Consider the following 17,225-nt stretch of genomic DNA (forward strand, 5'->3'; position numbering starts at 1 on the left):
GGCTTTTGAATGCTCAACCAGGCTCGACCTGAAACCCATGAAACCTGAACCCAACCCAGGCTATTTTCGGGTCGGGTCGATGCGGGTCGGGTAAAACCCGGCTCGAGTTGCAGCCCTAGTAAAATGTGGCCAATGAAAAAAATCACCCATAAGGCTTTGTTCACTTGTTTTCCCTAGAATCTGACATGGCATTAGGAAAAGAAATCCAGGAAAACTGTGTAGGAAAAGGTTTCCCGCGCCTGTTCACGTGCGCAGGAACTGTCAAGGAAAAGGTTTCCCCAGAAATTGCTTGTCCACCTTTTTTTCAGTAGTTTTCTCGGGAAAGCAAATCCGACCAAAATAGTGGGATTTGGTTTTCCACACTTGTGAGAAAAGAGACATTTCCACATCATTTTTGGCAATTTCCATGTCATTATTTGATATTTTCCACCTAGGCTTGTTACTTTCTCAGGAAAGCAAGTGAACACCAGAATTATGTCTTGTCAAGGTCTTGTCAAACAAAAAAGAGGTTGTTTTCCAGGGATTTGCTTTACGGGAACGCAAGTGAACAGAGCCTACGAAAGTTTCTACAAAAAATTGAATTTTTAACTATTAGACTTTAAAAATGCTGTTTAGGCAGTGAGATTAGGGCAACTGGCATTTCATGGTGCGTCATATTCATTGCTGGGGCCCACATGTTTGAATGTCTGTTTAAGCGTCTGAAATTGATGACATTTTTCCATTAACTCCGAAAGTCATAGAGCAACTATTTTATATTGATATTTTTTTATTGGGAAATGATTCACTCCCTTTGTGACTTGGAAAATGCACTTCTTTCTTCACTGTACAGTTCTGCAATTGGCTGTTCAAGGCTATCATAATTCCCAATGTGGCTGTTCTCTGTAGGGATATAAATCCTTGGATAGTTAGATCAGCTCATCAGCTGTTCATGGGATTGGCTATCTTGCTTGGAAATTTTATAGTGGATGGATGAAAGCAAACCAATCCGAGGATAAAATAAACCTATGCTTGGTGTCAATATCATATCCCATTCTATTTTACCAGAAATATATTAGAGGAAAACTAGATAGGAAGTCACTCTCAGCCTCTCAGGATCAATGGTAAATGATCTATTTTGGGTCCCACAAGGGCCCATGTATGTGAAATCAACACCGTTGATCTTGTAGAGCATCATTAGGCTCGATGGATCAAAAGCCTAGATCATCCAATCAAGGTGTTCTAAAACCAATTAGGCTGGCCTTATGATTTCAGTTAGTGGAACACAAACCTCTTAACCGCGCAGGATGATAAGATGGGGGCACCTTGTGCTCAATTTCTTTTCCTGTGCAATTTCTGTCTGACAAGAAGCACATGTAGGCCCTATGTATTTGTTTTATTTAGTGAGTGTTTTTCGGGTCAATCTCATATCATTATCATACATACACGTGAAAATGTAAACAAGATCCAGGCCATTAAACTGGTAGGTCCCATATTTTTTTTCCCTACGGTTATGATCATCTGATCAATAGACCCATCATCAATTGTAGGGACCACAAAATGCAGTAATTAACCCAAAAATTACACAAAATTGTGAGTAGATCTCATCCAATGGGTAGCAAAATGGGAAAATAAAAAAAGAGATATTGGTCCTATGCTAGGGTGTCAATTTTGGGCTCGGAAGCTCGCTCGAGCCGAGCCCGATTTAGGCCAGGCTTGGCTCGGCTCATTAAGAATTTAATATATTTAAATATATATATTATATATTAATATATACACTAAAAGGGTTGTCCAAGGAGTGAAAGGGGGAGGCAAAATATGTCCCTTCATTTTTGGAACCCCATTTGTTACTTGGACCACCCCCCCATAGTGTAAAAAAAGTAGTCAAATTACACTAGTAGGGCTGTCCAGGGAAGATGAGGGGTGTGAATATAACCCGAGCTCGGTAAGGCAGGCGAGCCGCTGGCCGAGCTTGACCGAGCCGAGCTTTTGAGCTTAACGAGACGAGCTCGTTTACACCCCAAGTCCTATGAATTGATGAAAAATCTAGAGCAATTATATAAATGGAGGGCCAAAATTAAAAACGGCAAACTCTCTAATCAATTCGACTCATGGCCAGTCGCTCATTAATGGTGGGCCCCAGTGTTATGTACTTGTGCGTACAAGACACATCACAAATAACTAACCCCACAACCCTAAACTACATACATTAAAACTACGCATAAACAGAAGCACATATCACCCACCTCGTTACGGATCACCATGTAATGCCTCGTGGCATCATAAAAACAAGCATCTTTTCCTTTGTCTTGCTGCAGGGCAGCAGCAATGAAAGACATGACAACCTTTACAATTTTACATGTAGCTGTTTAAAGCATTTACTTCATAGCAAAGATCATGTTGTCTTCGCTTCTTCACGTGACAGAGCGGATCAGAGTCGAGTATGTCTTATTTACAAAATTACAATCCATTCAAATCTCTTAATCGGTGGGATCGGATTCGAAGTGTTTTTCTGATCATATCTACCATGTCTCGATCACAATTCATTTTACACCAGACCATACATGGAAGTGTCCTAGTAGGTCATACTTACATTGCACACAATTAAAATTCCCGAAGAGGGTAGGGGCCAGCAACAAAACCTAGTGCGAGCTACATCGGCAGTGGTGAGGGCAACCAAAGCGGCAGCACAATGGATTAGGGACCTAGGGTCAATGATGCGGGTTAAAGAACGCGTGAAGTAGGAGTGGCAATTGGACCAGAGAATGTGATTGCATTATAAGGTCGCAATTGAACATATTGAGCAAGCCCTTTTAGGGCAACCTAATGCCCTTTGTCACCATGATCGTGATAACTCTATTCGATTCTCCCAGATAAGACAACATACTTTTTAAGATCAAAGAACGATAAAATACAGAAAATAGGAATCATTGGGAAAAAGCACATTGCTTATTTTTACTAAAATACTCTTAAAATAGTTCTTACAGAGTTACAGTTACAGGTATAAAAATTAGCGAATATTTTTTGTAAAATAGTATAACAAAATTGGAATCCCAAAGGTTTTTTTCTTTTGTTTTGAAAGTTGACATTTTATTGAATAGTGGTTGGGACAAGTTTTCCCCGCCATTATACAAAAGTGGAACAAAGTCCAATTATATTTGTAAGAGGAAATTACAGAGATGTGAAGACCGTGATTTCCTCCTTTAGCACTCCTGCTTTGGCTAAAACGTCCGCCTCTTCGTTCGCCGATCTTCTCTGGTGCTCAAATCTAGGCTGCAGCACCTTTATGAGATCAAGGATTTCTGCTATGACATTCTGGAGGCGCCAGGGCCCCATTGAAGTACCCGAATCCCTTAGGTTTTGGATTTTTTCAAGCAGAAATAATTTTATATCCTATGAAAGGGATCCAAAATGTCTCTAGATCTTGTCCGTTAAAGTTCGGATTCGGATGGTCCATCGAACCGTATGGGTCCATTGACACCCATACATATACCTAACCCCCATATGTATTGTCTTAGTTAATGTTGCCTTTTGATGCATATGAACGCTCCATATTCTTTTGTGAAAATAGGGGCTGTCACCCTTGGAGAAATGTTTCAGCATTGTAGTACAGTGAGACAGCTAATTAGGGTTGCAACTCTGTCGGGACAGGTTGAGTTTTTTCAAACCATACCCTACGTTAGAAATTATCTCACGTCATGTTGGGTTGAGTTAAATCCAACCTTACAGAGAATAGTTTCTTGCATATTTAATGCTTAGCTTAGAATAGTGACTGATTTCAAAGATTGAAGAAATCAACAAATTTTCACACAAAAGATATCTAAATTTAAGTCATCAAGGGCAAATTACAAACCTGATCACCCCAGTGAAAACAATTATATCAATATATACAGGAAAATAATGTCATGTTATACTTAGATAATTAAGAAATTCAAGTATTTTAAGAAATAAGAGACAGGTCGAGTTTGGGTGATGAGTGTTGTTTCCTTCAAACCCGAACTGACCAGAAATTGGGTCAGGTTTTTCAACCTAGTAAGTTATTCCACTCCATACCCATGATTTCTTAAACAAACCCAGGGTTTTGTCGGATCAGGTCAATACGGGTTGGCTAAAAGTTAAAACCCAACCCAAGTTGCAACCTTACAGCTAATATAGCATAATGCATAATGGGTCCCACCTTTGAATTCTGAATGATCTAAACCGTCCAATTGATTGGCCTTAGGATCCTTGAATGTGAACAATAGCCCATATGCATTCTTTACTGTTCTTGTTTAACGAGGAAAAGTATATGGCCACACACCATATAAAATCTCGTATTATGATATGTAAAATAGCTTATACACCACGTATATATTTCATTAATGCAAGCCTGTTACGTGCCAAATCAGCCGTAACAGAAATAAACAAACGGAAAATAGGAAAAGAGAGGGAAAGAGGTTTGATTCGAGGCAACCGGACCTCCTAATGGCTCAAATTGAGAGGAATCATGACTCTCCTACAAAGTTTCCTTTGCTGTAGAATTCTTTTCTTCTCCTCCATTTCATCAGATGATAACATTTTAAATATAAATATATGTCACTTGGCACATGCATAATGCAACCACTACTAACAAAACCACCCTAACCGACTACTACTACTCACATGACATCAACACCACTACTTAATAACCACACACCACTACCCACATTACATAGCACTACTTAGTAACTACACACACACAACTAACACCACTAACATGCACATAACATTCCTCCCCCCTTAGAAACAACCTTATCCTCGAGGTTGATTTGTTGGATAAAATATGTTATTCCACCAGGGTCCCAAATCATAATGGAAATGATTTTGTTGAGCAGCATAATTAAAATTGGACTTCCATCTTAAAAAATAACGGTTGCGGTCTTGGGAACTCCACTTTCCAAATCCGTCGTGATAAAGCTCGAAAAGAAATATGACTTTTCATCTTTTTTGGCATCAATTCTCGCAGTTTTCTCTACACGAACATCAACTTCTTCAAGTTTCAACTGTTTATCTTCTTTGCGCATTTCCTTGATCTCCATTCTGATTTTTTTCAAGCTTTCCGCAAATCGTCGATGTTCTTCCATCATTTTCAAAGCCAGTGCTTTAATCTCTTGCAAATCTTCACGTATCGATTCCCAGAACTCCGAAGACGCAGCCATGGCGCAAGATCGACGGCTCTGATACCACTTGTTACGTGCCTAATCGGCTGTAACGGAAATAAACAAACGGAAAATAGAATAAGAGAGGGAAAGAGGTTGATTCGTGGCAATTGGACCTCCTAATGGCTCAAATTGAGAGGAACCATGACGCTAAACCACATACTTAGTAACCTAAAATGCAAATCCCCACAATAACTATGATAGGTCTCATAGCTATCGAGTAATCATGAAGTTGAGAGTTCAAAAGATCGTGGCCATTACAATTTGGGACCCCAGCAGGTTAAAGTATTTTATTTATTAATTCGACCTTGAGGACTAGGTTGATTGTAAGGGGGAAGGAATGATACGTATATGCTATGGTGTGTGAGAGGAGTTGCAAGGCTAATGAAAGTCATGCTACCCGAAACCAGCGGATGGAGGCAGATATTCGATCTCTTAAGGAAGGCTATGAAGCGCACAGACGTATTCTTGAAGATATTCTAAAGAAATTGACGGCCTTAGATGCAACATGCCAAAGTTTAGTCGCATCAAAGGTTCATGACGAATTGGATGATGCCCCCGTTGCACCACAAGTAAATCAAGGAAATCTTGAAGATGTGCAGACACATCTCCGTACCCTCCGTCTAGAATTTCCTAGATTTGACGGATCCGATCCAGCCGGGTGGGTTTTTAGTGCTGAACAATTTCAAATGTTAAATAAAATACCCGATGAGCGTATGGTAGATTTGGCATCGATCCACCTTACTGGGGATGCAATACCATGGTTTTGTTGGATGGAGAAGACCATGGGTGTAATGGCATGGTCACAATTCAAGCATGCTTTATGTGCTCAGTTTGGGCCGCCTGGAAGCGACGATCCAGGAGGGGCACTATCAAAATTAGAACAAACGGTATCTGTTCGGGAATATCAGTCGGAGATTGAGCGATTGGTCAACCGAACCGTACGATTACCCGAATCATTCTTAATCGAATGTTTTATTTCGGGCCTTCGTGACGATATTCGGGCCGGCGTTAAAATGTTTCAACCGATTACTCTCAAGCATGCATCCCAACTAGCCTTGTAACATGAGGAATTATCTCTAGCTAGTGGTCGATACTCGCGCCCCCCACTACCAAATCCATCGACGTCTACTTCTACGGTGGTTGCCCTCATGAAGGAAGGACCATTACCAGCAAAAAAATTAGCACCTACCAAAATGATCGAGCGGCGCAAGAAAGGGTTATGCTATAATTGCAATGAGACGTATAGCTCACTCCATCAATGTCGAGGACAGTTGGCGATATTAGAAGGATTTGGATTTGAAAACGAGGAAGGCGAAATAATAAAAGTAGAAGGATCTTAGTCCTTGAGGACAAGGACTCTTAAGAGGAAGGGAATGCTACATACCCAAGATTGAAGATCTTCTTGATTTCCTTAGTAGTAGATTTCCTTATTTCTTGCTATAGCTAGGATATTCCCCTTAATATTAGTTTCTTTTTATTATTATCTTGTTTCCTAAGTATTCTTTAGGATTTGGGAAGTTTGGATTGTTTCCTAAATAGTAGAAATGCTAATTCTACAAGTATGTAATCTCTTTATTTTTAAGGTATGAATGAAAAAATTATCTTAGAATTGTGTCTTTTTGCACCTTGTGATGTGTCTTGTCAGTGGGTAAGTGTGCTTGTGATGTGGCACTCCCTCTTGCTTGTATTTATGTAGTAGCTATTCAATGAAAAGAGGAGAAGCAGCAGCAAAGCAAACTTCGTAGGAGAGTCATGGTTCCTCTCAATTTGAACCACTAGGAGGTTCGGTTGCCTCGAATCAACCTCTCTCCCCCTCTTTTATGTTTTCTTTTTGTTTTTGTGTTACGGCCAATTAGGCACGTAACAAAACCCTAATGGTCAAAGAGAGCATTCCACCCATCTTTCTAGCGAAAACATGTGTAAGATTCTTAAGGAAGATCATTGCAACAGATATTTCAAGGCAAAGTTCCTGTAATTTCTTGCAAGATTTCGTTTGTTCAATCAAAGTAAACTGCAAAACCTGCGCTCAATACATGCCCACATGCGTTCCCAATCGGGTATTCGAACCATGTCATCACTTCAATAAGAGTTCCTACAATGTAGGCAATAGGGGTGCAAGTGGGGTCGATTTTGGGGAATATATATAGAACAGGAGTATCGATAAAGTCAAAATAGTTAAGGCTAGAAATGTATGGTACGCAAGTGCTATAGGGTAATTTAAATCTATAATCTATTTCATAGCTAAGAATAAATTTACATGTGCAAGTAGGGGAGGCAACGGTTCAGTTTCGGTTCAGTTTGACCCCCAAACAGAACCGAACATGCTTACACTCCAAACCGAAACCGAACCAAATATAGAAATGTCCAAACCGAACCAAACTGAACCAAAACCGAACCAAACCCCCAAACCGTACCAATCATCAGTTTGATTCTACCAAACCGAAACCGAAACCGAACCGAAATTTGCATCGCTTTGGCTAGAAACTGAATTTTCGGTTCGGTTTTGGCTCGGTTTCAATTCAGTTCGGCCAATTTTTCCACCCCTATATGTAAGGTACTAAATTTACTAGAGATAAAGAAATTAACATTTATAAATCTAGGGTTTTGCATTGCAATATCTCGGAAAGCCATTTCGCAGCCCACTTTTGCATGAGAAAACAGCCACCTCGACATATCATTTATGATCCAAACCCTCTGATCTATAATAGGAACATCCTATGGGGATGATTTATGGGGTGCAACCTATTTATGTCATGGCTCATCAAATGAACAGTTAGGATCATCCTAAGAAGTGGACCCCACTACATTCTAGAAAATACTAGGCGTCAAGGGCCACCCAAAAATTTCCGTTGTATATAATATAGATATGCTACTGATATTGGCATTACCATGTTTTGATAATTATACCAACTAGGGGTGGACTTGGTTCGGTTCTGTGGTATACCTAGAACCAAACCACTTGCTATCGGTTCCCAGGAATTGGAACCAAAACTGAATCATTTATCATTTGGAACCGAACTGAACCAGAACCCGAACTTGATCAGTTGGTTCGGTTCGGTTATGGGTTTACCCACCTTTACTTGAGAAGGTTCCAGCTACTGTATACAGAAAGAAAAGGAAGAGCATATGAATAGAAAAGGAATCCATTTGATTAAAAAAAAAGAGGAGCATATGAATGTTCACATATACAGAAAGAAAAGGAAGAGCCCTCAATTCAATAGATGTTTGATCAAGCAAAAAAAGTAAAATGATGAAATCAATAAAAAAATAGAGATGAAACATGAAATCAGAAGAAGAAGAAGAAGAAGAAGAAACCCAATACAGAGAGGAGGAGGAGCTTGCGAGGTTGGAGAGTCGGAGACGGGAAGAGTGGGGGGGCGGGGGAGAATAGAAAACTAGGGTTTCCACATTCCGATATGTATTTTATTCGTTTTTAAAAGGCAACGAAATACGTTAGGAACTTACGATTAAAATGCAAAGCAAAACGTTAAGAGAGGGGGTTGATCCCACTCGGTTCTAGGATCCTAAACCCAGAACCGAACGAAATTCCCATGGTTCCAAGATTCCAAAACCGGAACCGAACCATTTAAATCTGGAACCAAACTGAACTGAACCAAAGTGGCCGGTCCAGTTCGGTTCCTCGGGTTGGACCCGAACTATGTCCACCCCTAATACCAATGCAGCTTATATTTTCTTCTTTGATTGGCTTTAGAGAAGTTTTTGGGAACGGTAATACCCTTTTGACAGCTGTTTAAATAATAACAGACAATGTGAGTTAGCGCACTTATAAAAAACATGGTAGTAAATTTTTTCTGTTAAACAGCAGGGGAAGGGTAATTTGGTCATTATCACCATCACTTTTATTTTCGGACACGTTTTGTGGCAATGGGACGATATCAATTTCCTTGATTTCTCTGGTCAACGTAGCCCTTCTCAATAATGATTAAGACTGATATTGGCACTACCATATTTTAATAATTGCACTAATTTCTCATCTTTTATTTGTTTAAACATCCATCAAAGGTTATTACAGTTGCCAAAAAGCTCTCAAAAGGCAATTAAAACAGAAAAGACAAGCTGAGTCTGTGGAAATATTAAAACATCCTAGTGCCAATATCAGTAACCTTGATTAATTGAGAAAAATGTGAAGGATAGTTTCATGAAAAAAAATAAAACTAAGAGAGAAACGATCGCAGTGGGATTCGAACCCACGACCTTTAGATTCGGAGTCTAACGCGATATCCACTCCGCTATGCGATCTGCTTGCCGCTTTTTCAGTTGGGCCATTCTACTTGATGACAACATCAACCGAGGCGCGAAAATTACAATCACTTTCGTTTGTCGTTTTCGTACAAATTAGGTCATTTTCCAGAGGGAAATGACATATTTCATATGTATAGAGACACTATTGGTAATCACTAGCTTGTCTTGATAATGGCACTCCTCACTCTACTAAAGTACTAAACACTAGTGTGATTGACTGTTACTAGCTTTTTCGAGAAACGTTTCTCGTCTCCCGAATTCCGCCATTACAATACGGTAGAGGTACCAGCCTTGATATTTGATCCAACGGCAGCTCACTTTTTGAGGAACTGCTGTTGGATCAAATATCAAGGTGGGTACTACCACCGTACCAGGGCCTTATTGTTGTAAGGCCTTGCACCATATAATTTCTTCGTTTGAGATTTTATATGGTGTAAGCCCTTATAGTTCCGTATTTTTCAGAAAGTACAGTACCGACCACATCATAGGATGATCTAAAGAGTCCAAGTGATGGAACACAAAGTCAATAGGTTGTGCCCTAAAAATCATTTCCATAGGACGGTTCAGATCATCCTCCTATAGTGTGTTCCGTACAGTACTTTCGGAAAAATAAGGGACTATGGGCTTACACCATATAAAATCTCATAGAGAGAATATACTTTCTTCTTTTTTTTTGAAAAGCAAACATGAAAGTAAATTAATAAAATAGACTTTTTAAATAGTAAAAAAAACTCCTAGAATCTCTAGAGAGCAACAGTTAGGAAATATAGGCTCTCAAATAAGTTGGGTTTCCTATCATCCTCTTAATTCTAGCGTTCATCTTAGCATTGTCCATATAACCAAAGGATGTGTGCCTGCATCAGACTCCCTTGGTTGAAAAGGACTTGTTCTTAAGGCCTAAACGATCAATCTCCACCATCCCCACGATATACTAGGACATCAGCTATATTAAAAGTTGCAAAAACTCCCTTATCGTCTAGTAGATCAATATGTAAGCATTCTCACCCATATGCTTTAAAACCCAAGACGGTCCATCAACTTTGTCTTGCAACTTGTTCTTATCGGCCAATTCTCAAATTCTTTATATGTTTGGCTGCAATTTTCTAATTAATTTTGAAGCCGCTCATGCAACTTTATGACATACTCAACCAAGTCATTAGCATCTCCAATTAAACGATAGAAGGAACCAAATCCAACAAATAGCTTGGATTTTGACCGTGCATCGCCTCAAATGGACTCACATCGATCAATCGATCTGTTGACCTATTGTAGGCGAATTCAGCTTGAGCAAAAGCACCACCCCAATTTCATATATTTTAACCTCCTAACAATCTTAACGGGTTTTTAAAAGACAAATTGGCATCTTCAGTCTGCTCGTCCGTCTGTAGATGGTGAGCACCACCAAATTACAACATAGCGCCCACCTTCCGCATCAGAGTACGCCAAAATGGCCAATCGGATGTTAATGGTCTTAAAAAATACCATGTAACTTCACAATCTCCCGAAATATAGTTCGGCCACATAACTAGCATCCATAGCCTTGCTACAAACCATAAAATGAATCATTTTAGAAAAATGATCAACACCCACAAGATTAGAATCATTATCACGCTTGGTTCTAGGAAAGTTCCAATACAAATTCTATGCTAACATCCCCATATGGAGCATCGGGCTCAAGTAAAGGCATGTAAAGACCAATGTTCTAAGAGCAACCTTGTGTATGACATTCTACACACCACTACACGTGTCTTATGACATCCCTTCGCAATTTTGGCCAATAAAAATTTTCTTTGATTATAACCAGTCTTGACATGGCCGAAATGTCCTCCAAGGCCAACTCCATGTCATTCTCTATAACAGGCTTGCCTCAGTGAGAAATATGGCAATACAAAGTTTGCTGCCTTTGGATGAGTAGCCCTCTTGTACAAGCATACCAAAATGGATATACTGTCTCAAATTTCACAGATGATTTGGATTATCATCATTATAATTCAAATCTGAATCAAGGATGATGAATCATCTTAAGAGTAGAATCTTAATCTTTGGAGATCCTTTTCTGTCTTCGTATTTAACTCCTTTTTTGTGACTTGAGAACATTCTGTGTTACATATATTCTCAACAAAAAAGGAATGATCAATATTATGCCACTGAGGAAATTTTCAATTTTTTGCCGATGACACTTCTAAACCATTCATAAGTTGTGTCCCGACTTAGATAGGATGTGCCCTAAAACTCTTCTTTAGACGATGCTCCTAATCAACAACCTCCAAATCAAGGAGGTTTCTAATATGTGCCCTAAAACTCTTCTTCATAGAATGGTTTAGATCACCAGATAGACCTAGGAAACAGGCGGGCTTGGCCGGGTTTCACCCGACCCGTACGGGTCTGAGTCATACGGGCCGGGTAAAAAATGACCCGGAATTTTACGGGTCACTAACTTGGTGGACCCGGACCCCACCCGCATGAACCGGGTTGACCTGCAGGTCACCCGTTTTTTTTTAAGAATATTGGTTGTTTTTTTTTTAAAAAAAAAACCTCTTTGGCACGTATTTTCGGAATGAAAAAAAAATCATTAAAAGAAACCCACTTCAAAACTGGTCCATATTGCATGAAATAACCATTAACATAATGACAACAATAAAAGTACCCTCACAGTGCTTTTATTAACAGGTGCTTTTATTTTCACATCAAAATTGGCTCCACATCGACAGGTGCTTTTATTATCAAAACTGGGATTTTAGTGATGTGACGAAAATACACTCACAGATTTCAATATTTTCATCACATCCTCTTCCCCAAAAAGAATTCCGCTTTTTAATAGGCACCAGCGGGTCCACCGGGCGTGAACCAGTTTTGATGGGCCGAGTGGACCCACGGGTCAAATTGAAACGGATCACTACTTTGGGACCCGGACTCGGAAATTACGGGTGGGCCGGGTCGACCCACAAGTCCGAGTCAATTCTTGCCAAGTCTATCACCAAATAATATGGGCCCCACTAGTTTTTTTTGCCACACTCGCATTTGTTCACTATAAAAGAACTTGTAAAATGGTTAAACCTAACTCTATCTCCTCTATTTATCTAATAACAAACTCTATGAATTTATTCTAAAATGAATGCATCCTCTCATCATTGATCATCGAAGGAGTGTGAAAGATTTCCTACAACTCTTTTCAATTCTCACATATTTAGACCTGACAAGAAGTGACCCGGACCCGCAGGTCTACCCGACCCACTCGTAATTTCCGAGTCCAGGTCCCAAAGTAGTGACCCGTTTCAATTTGACCAGCAGGTCCACCCGGCCCATCAAAACTGATCCGGGTCGAGTGGACCCGTGGGTGCACATTAAAATGCGGAATTCTTTTTGGGGGAGAGGATATGACAAAAATACATGAAATCTGTTAGGGTATTTTCGTCACATCACTAAAATCCCAGTTTTGATAATAAAAGTACATGTTGATGTGGGACCAGTTTTGACGTGATAATAAAAAGACCTGTCAATAAAAGCATTGTGATGGTACTTTTATTGTTGTCATTCTGTCAGTGGTCATTTCATGCCAATACGGACCAATCTTGACATGGGTTTTTTTTAATAGTTTTTTTTTCATTCTGAAAATACGTGCCAAAGAGGGTTTTTTTTTAAAAAAAAAACAACCAGTCTTCTTTAAAAAAAACAGGTGACCCGCAGGTCAACTCGGCCCGTGCGAGTGGGGTCCGGGTCCACCAAGCAGTGACCTGTAAAATTCCGGGCCATTTTTTACCCGACCCGTATGACCCGGACCCGTACGGGTGGGTGAAACGCAGACCGGCCCACCCGTTTGCCAAGTCCACACATTTATCAGAGGGTAAAAGCGGTGGGACCTTGGACCCTAGTGGATACTATCTCAGAAATCCGAGATCTAGTGGCGTCTATTAAACCAAAGTTTCAATATATGCGTCGGTCAGCAAACGAGGATGCGGATAAGCTTGCAAAAGAAGGCGTCGACGGGGAAGGAATGACAATCATCTCAGGTATCGGTCCAACCTCCGAGTAAAGGAGCAGATACGGAAGTGGCTGGCCTTCTAGGGAAGTATTTCTGCATGGAGAGTAATTTTTGAGCTGAATCCATATAGCTCTGTAGTTTGGTATGGTGTGGCTATATTGTAAATGGTGGGACATCTTGTCCCCATATATGTAGCTTTTTTTGTTTTTGTTTCATCAAAAAAAGTTATGTCTAAAAAAAAAAAAGACTTCTTATTTCTCATTTTCCACTTTTCTTTTTCTTCTCTTTCATACCTCAGCTCCAATGGCTTCATCACCCACTACGCCACCCCCTACTACAAAGGATGCCCTTTCTACATCTCAATCCAAAAGCACTACGGATCCAAGTGCTGCATTTCTACCCATCAAAACTACTATTGTCAAACCTCCAACATTTTCTCTTTTAAAGTTGACAGACAATTACCTGCTCTGGAAATTGCAGTTCCTCCCTATACTATGTGCCTATAGACTTCTTGGATTCTTCTTTTCCGTGTCCGAGTGAGTTCCATTTTTAGGTTCATCCTGACCTGACAATCAGTCATTTCATTCCAGGGAATCAAGACAACCAAGTGTTGGCTTAGTTGGTTGATTTCCTCTCTCCGTCTGAGAGCGCCCATGCCCACGTAATCATGCTTAACAGTTCCAAAGCCATCTGGGTCCATCTTTGAGTAACGTTTCTCCTCTCACCATCAAGCCTGAATTCTGCAATTACATTTTCAACTTCGAAATCTAAAGAATGGCACTCTCCACGACAAATTATGTTAAAAAGGCTAAGAGTATTACTAATACCTTAGTTGCTGAGGCCAAACCCATCTTCAACTCAAATTTCCTCCTTTACCTACTCGGGGATTAGGACATGAGTTTGATTCATTTGTCACTTTGATTATGCCATGCCCTGATCCTCCATCCAACAAGGATCTATATGGTCTGCTCTTGAGTCAAGAGCTTCTGTTTGAGCAACAAAGTTTTGTTGTGGTTGATGGACCACCATTATCAGGTAACCAAAAACCGAATCTAAACACACCAACCAGTCCAGAAACCCACCTCGTAACAACAACAGTGCACAGAGCTGTGGACAAGGTCGAGGCTTCAGATCTTCATCATACCCAAAACATGGTACAGTTCCTACAAGCAAGGTTTTAAATTTCGGTTTGGTACTAATTTCGGCCGAAATTTGGTAACATTTTTTTTTTTTTTTAAAGTGGCATTTTCTTGAAATTTCCGAAATCTCGGACTGAAATTCGGAATTTCGGGAAATTTCGGTTTCGGTCCCCACCAAAATCCGAAATTTCGGCCGAAATTTAAAACCATGCCTACAAGTAATCCTTCATGCCAGAATTACCAAGTTTGAAACAACATTGTCCACACCACATTGCAGTGCTATCATTGCTCCGAACATGTCTATCAAGGCAAGAATGCCCCCTTCAAAAGTATACAGGTTTGAGCATCTCTCATACAGTCATACTAGATCCTCAAAATTTGTATTATCATTCTCTTTAACTCAACAATATTTTCAATGAGTCCTCCATTGCCAAAAAATCTACTTTTTGTCGCTCACGTCACAAAAGATAATTACGTCTATTTTGAGTTTCACCCTACTAAGTTCTTTGCAAAGGACAATCATAGAAAGCCCTTCTGCTAAGACAGAGTAGAATTGGTCCTTATAGAATTGATGAAGGTGTCACAACACAAATAATGTTAGTAAAGTAAATGCCTTCATAAGAGAACATGTCTCAGCAAAAATCTGGCATCCTCAGTTGGGTCACGCATGACCTCGAGTCGTTCAACAAGTTCTACTCATTAATTATTTGCCAATGCCCGGATTATCAACAAACCACAAGAGGTTACCACATTTACCTTAGTCTCAACCTCATCTCATGAAGCTCAAAGTGTCATGTTCTTGCACTGCATTTTTAATAGAGAGGGCTTACAAATGCAGTAGTCAAACTGACTAGGATGCAATCCTTGTTGTGAGAGCTTGGCATCTACTTGAGTTCTCCTCCGCCATGGTGTGATAATTTAAGTGCAACTAATCTCTCTAACAATATGGTTTTTCATGTCAAGACTCAAGAACATGCATTTTGAAGTTGACTTCTACTTGGTAGTTAGAAAGTAGCACACAAGGACCTGGACTTTCGGTAACAAAGCATCTCATTGGACCACGCTTCAAGTTTGTACAAGACAAACTCATCATCTACTAAAGGACATTCTCTTTTGTGGGAGTATTAGACTATTAGAAGACATACTCATAAGTGTTATCATGTAAAACAGATACCTAAATAAAACCAATCTCTTGTAGCTCTATTTCCTCTATCCATCCAACATCTGTAGATTTATTTCATCCCACGACTCATTTCAATTCTCATAGTTCACATTCAAGAGGCCAAATGTCACATATGGGACGGTTAGGACCAGTGTTTAAAAACTCCTTGACTCGACAAGGAACTCCCCCGAGTCGACTCCTTTTTGCCTGGGCCGCGTTCCGCGTTGCACCACATCCGCATTCCGCATTTTGTCCTACAGAGTCAATAAACTCCTTCGACTCTCCCAAGTTATGTCCGCGTCAAACTCGTCAACCACGTTCTTGGCCGCATCCGCGCCGAGTCAACAAGGATTTTTCTTGGCCGCATTCCGCATCACATCCACGTTTTTAAACACTGGTTAGGACTGTTCAACTTCAAACAATGACTTAAAATTAACAATTTTACGACTAAAGGATGAGCAAAATTTTAAGGGGCTAATATTGCCACTAAAATTAGGTATCCCACCTTAATCAATTTGACCTGTACGTAAAAAATCAATGCAAAATGGGAATGATAACTACATTTTTCTTGTTTGTAGAATTCCTCTCTTTTTTATCAATTTATTCTAGTATACGAAATAGATCGCAATCGATTATGAGGGTATTTTCGTCAGTGTAAAATCGAGACAAACATCAAGACAGGTAGGTTTTGTCTTCATCCCATTTTCAAGGTACAGAGAAAAAGAAAGCCAGACGAAGAAGAAAAAAACCTAAACATCTCTGAGAAAAGACGAGAAAATCCTAGATTTTTACAGATTGATTTGAGACAGAATATTGGGTATTTTCATCACCAAATTCAGATTCGAGCTAAAACCCTATCACATGGTCTATGAGAAAAATAAAAAGGACAAAAATAACCTTCTGGTAAATCAAAAGGACGGATCACGGGCGTGGTTATTGAAGATTCATTTTTGTAATCACAGAGGTATTATAGTTATTAAAAACCTACAAGAGATCCGTTAAAAGAAGAGCAATATTCGTGAAAAAAGAAGAAAAATCACATACCCGTGGCGCTTCTGAAACAAAAACCCGATCTTCGATCTGATAAAAAATTCAAGTTTTCCGGTCGATCGCGCAATTTGTTCTGCGTAGAAACTCGATGCCTCATTCATACCTAGGGTTTATTTATAGAGGGGTTGAGATTCTCAGTCCCCGAATTTATATCAGGAAGCCAAAGTATTTCGTTGTTTTACACGATAAATTAAAAGAGAAAACGGTTTAGTATAGATAAGTTATCTAAACACTAGCTTAAAATACAGTGGAGGCCCACATTGTTTGCGTGATCCAAACCATTCATTTGATTGACCCTCACATAGATAGGGTGTCCACAAAAAATCAGCTCCATAGCATCATCCTAACCCTTCGAACCGTGGAGGCAAAAAATAGACAGATTTGTGAAGGTTTATACACGTCCATTTTACCTCCACAAATCATAGGGTTGGGATGATCCTATTGAGCTGATTTTTTTGTGGGCACCCTATCTA

At 39.8% G+C, this 17,225-nt stretch overlaps 1 long non-coding RNA gene and 1 other non-coding gene across 2 annotated transcripts; both read right to left on the minus strand.

The window, feature by feature from the left end:
• Positions 1–9,343: 9,343 nt before the first annotated feature.
• On the minus strand, positions 9,344–9,416 carry TRNAR-CCG (transfer RNA arginine (anticodon CCG)). Its single transcript has one exon. It is a non-coding gene; the product is annotated as a tRNA-Arg (tRNA).
• A 5,245-nt stretch (positions 9,417–14,661) lies between these two features.
• LOC143848504 (uncharacterized) lies at positions 14,662–16,926 on the minus strand. Its single transcript, XR_013235398.1, has 2 exons — positions 16,747–16,926; positions 14,662–16,114 (listed from the first exon to the last, which is right to left on the minus strand). It is a non-coding gene; the product is annotated as an uncharacterized LOC143848504 (long non-coding RNA).
• Positions 16,927–17,225: the final 299 nt, after the last annotated feature.

The sequence above is a fragment of the Tasmannia lanceolata genome, unplaced genomic scaffold (assembly GCF_043159265.1).
Source record: "Tasmannia lanceolata isolate RefF3 unplaced genomic scaffold, GAP_Taslan_0.1 ptg000016l, whole genome shotgun sequence".
In the NCBI taxonomy this organism is placed as follows: Eukaryota; Viridiplantae; Streptophyta; class Magnoliopsida; order Canellales; family Winteraceae; genus Tasmannia; species Tasmannia lanceolata.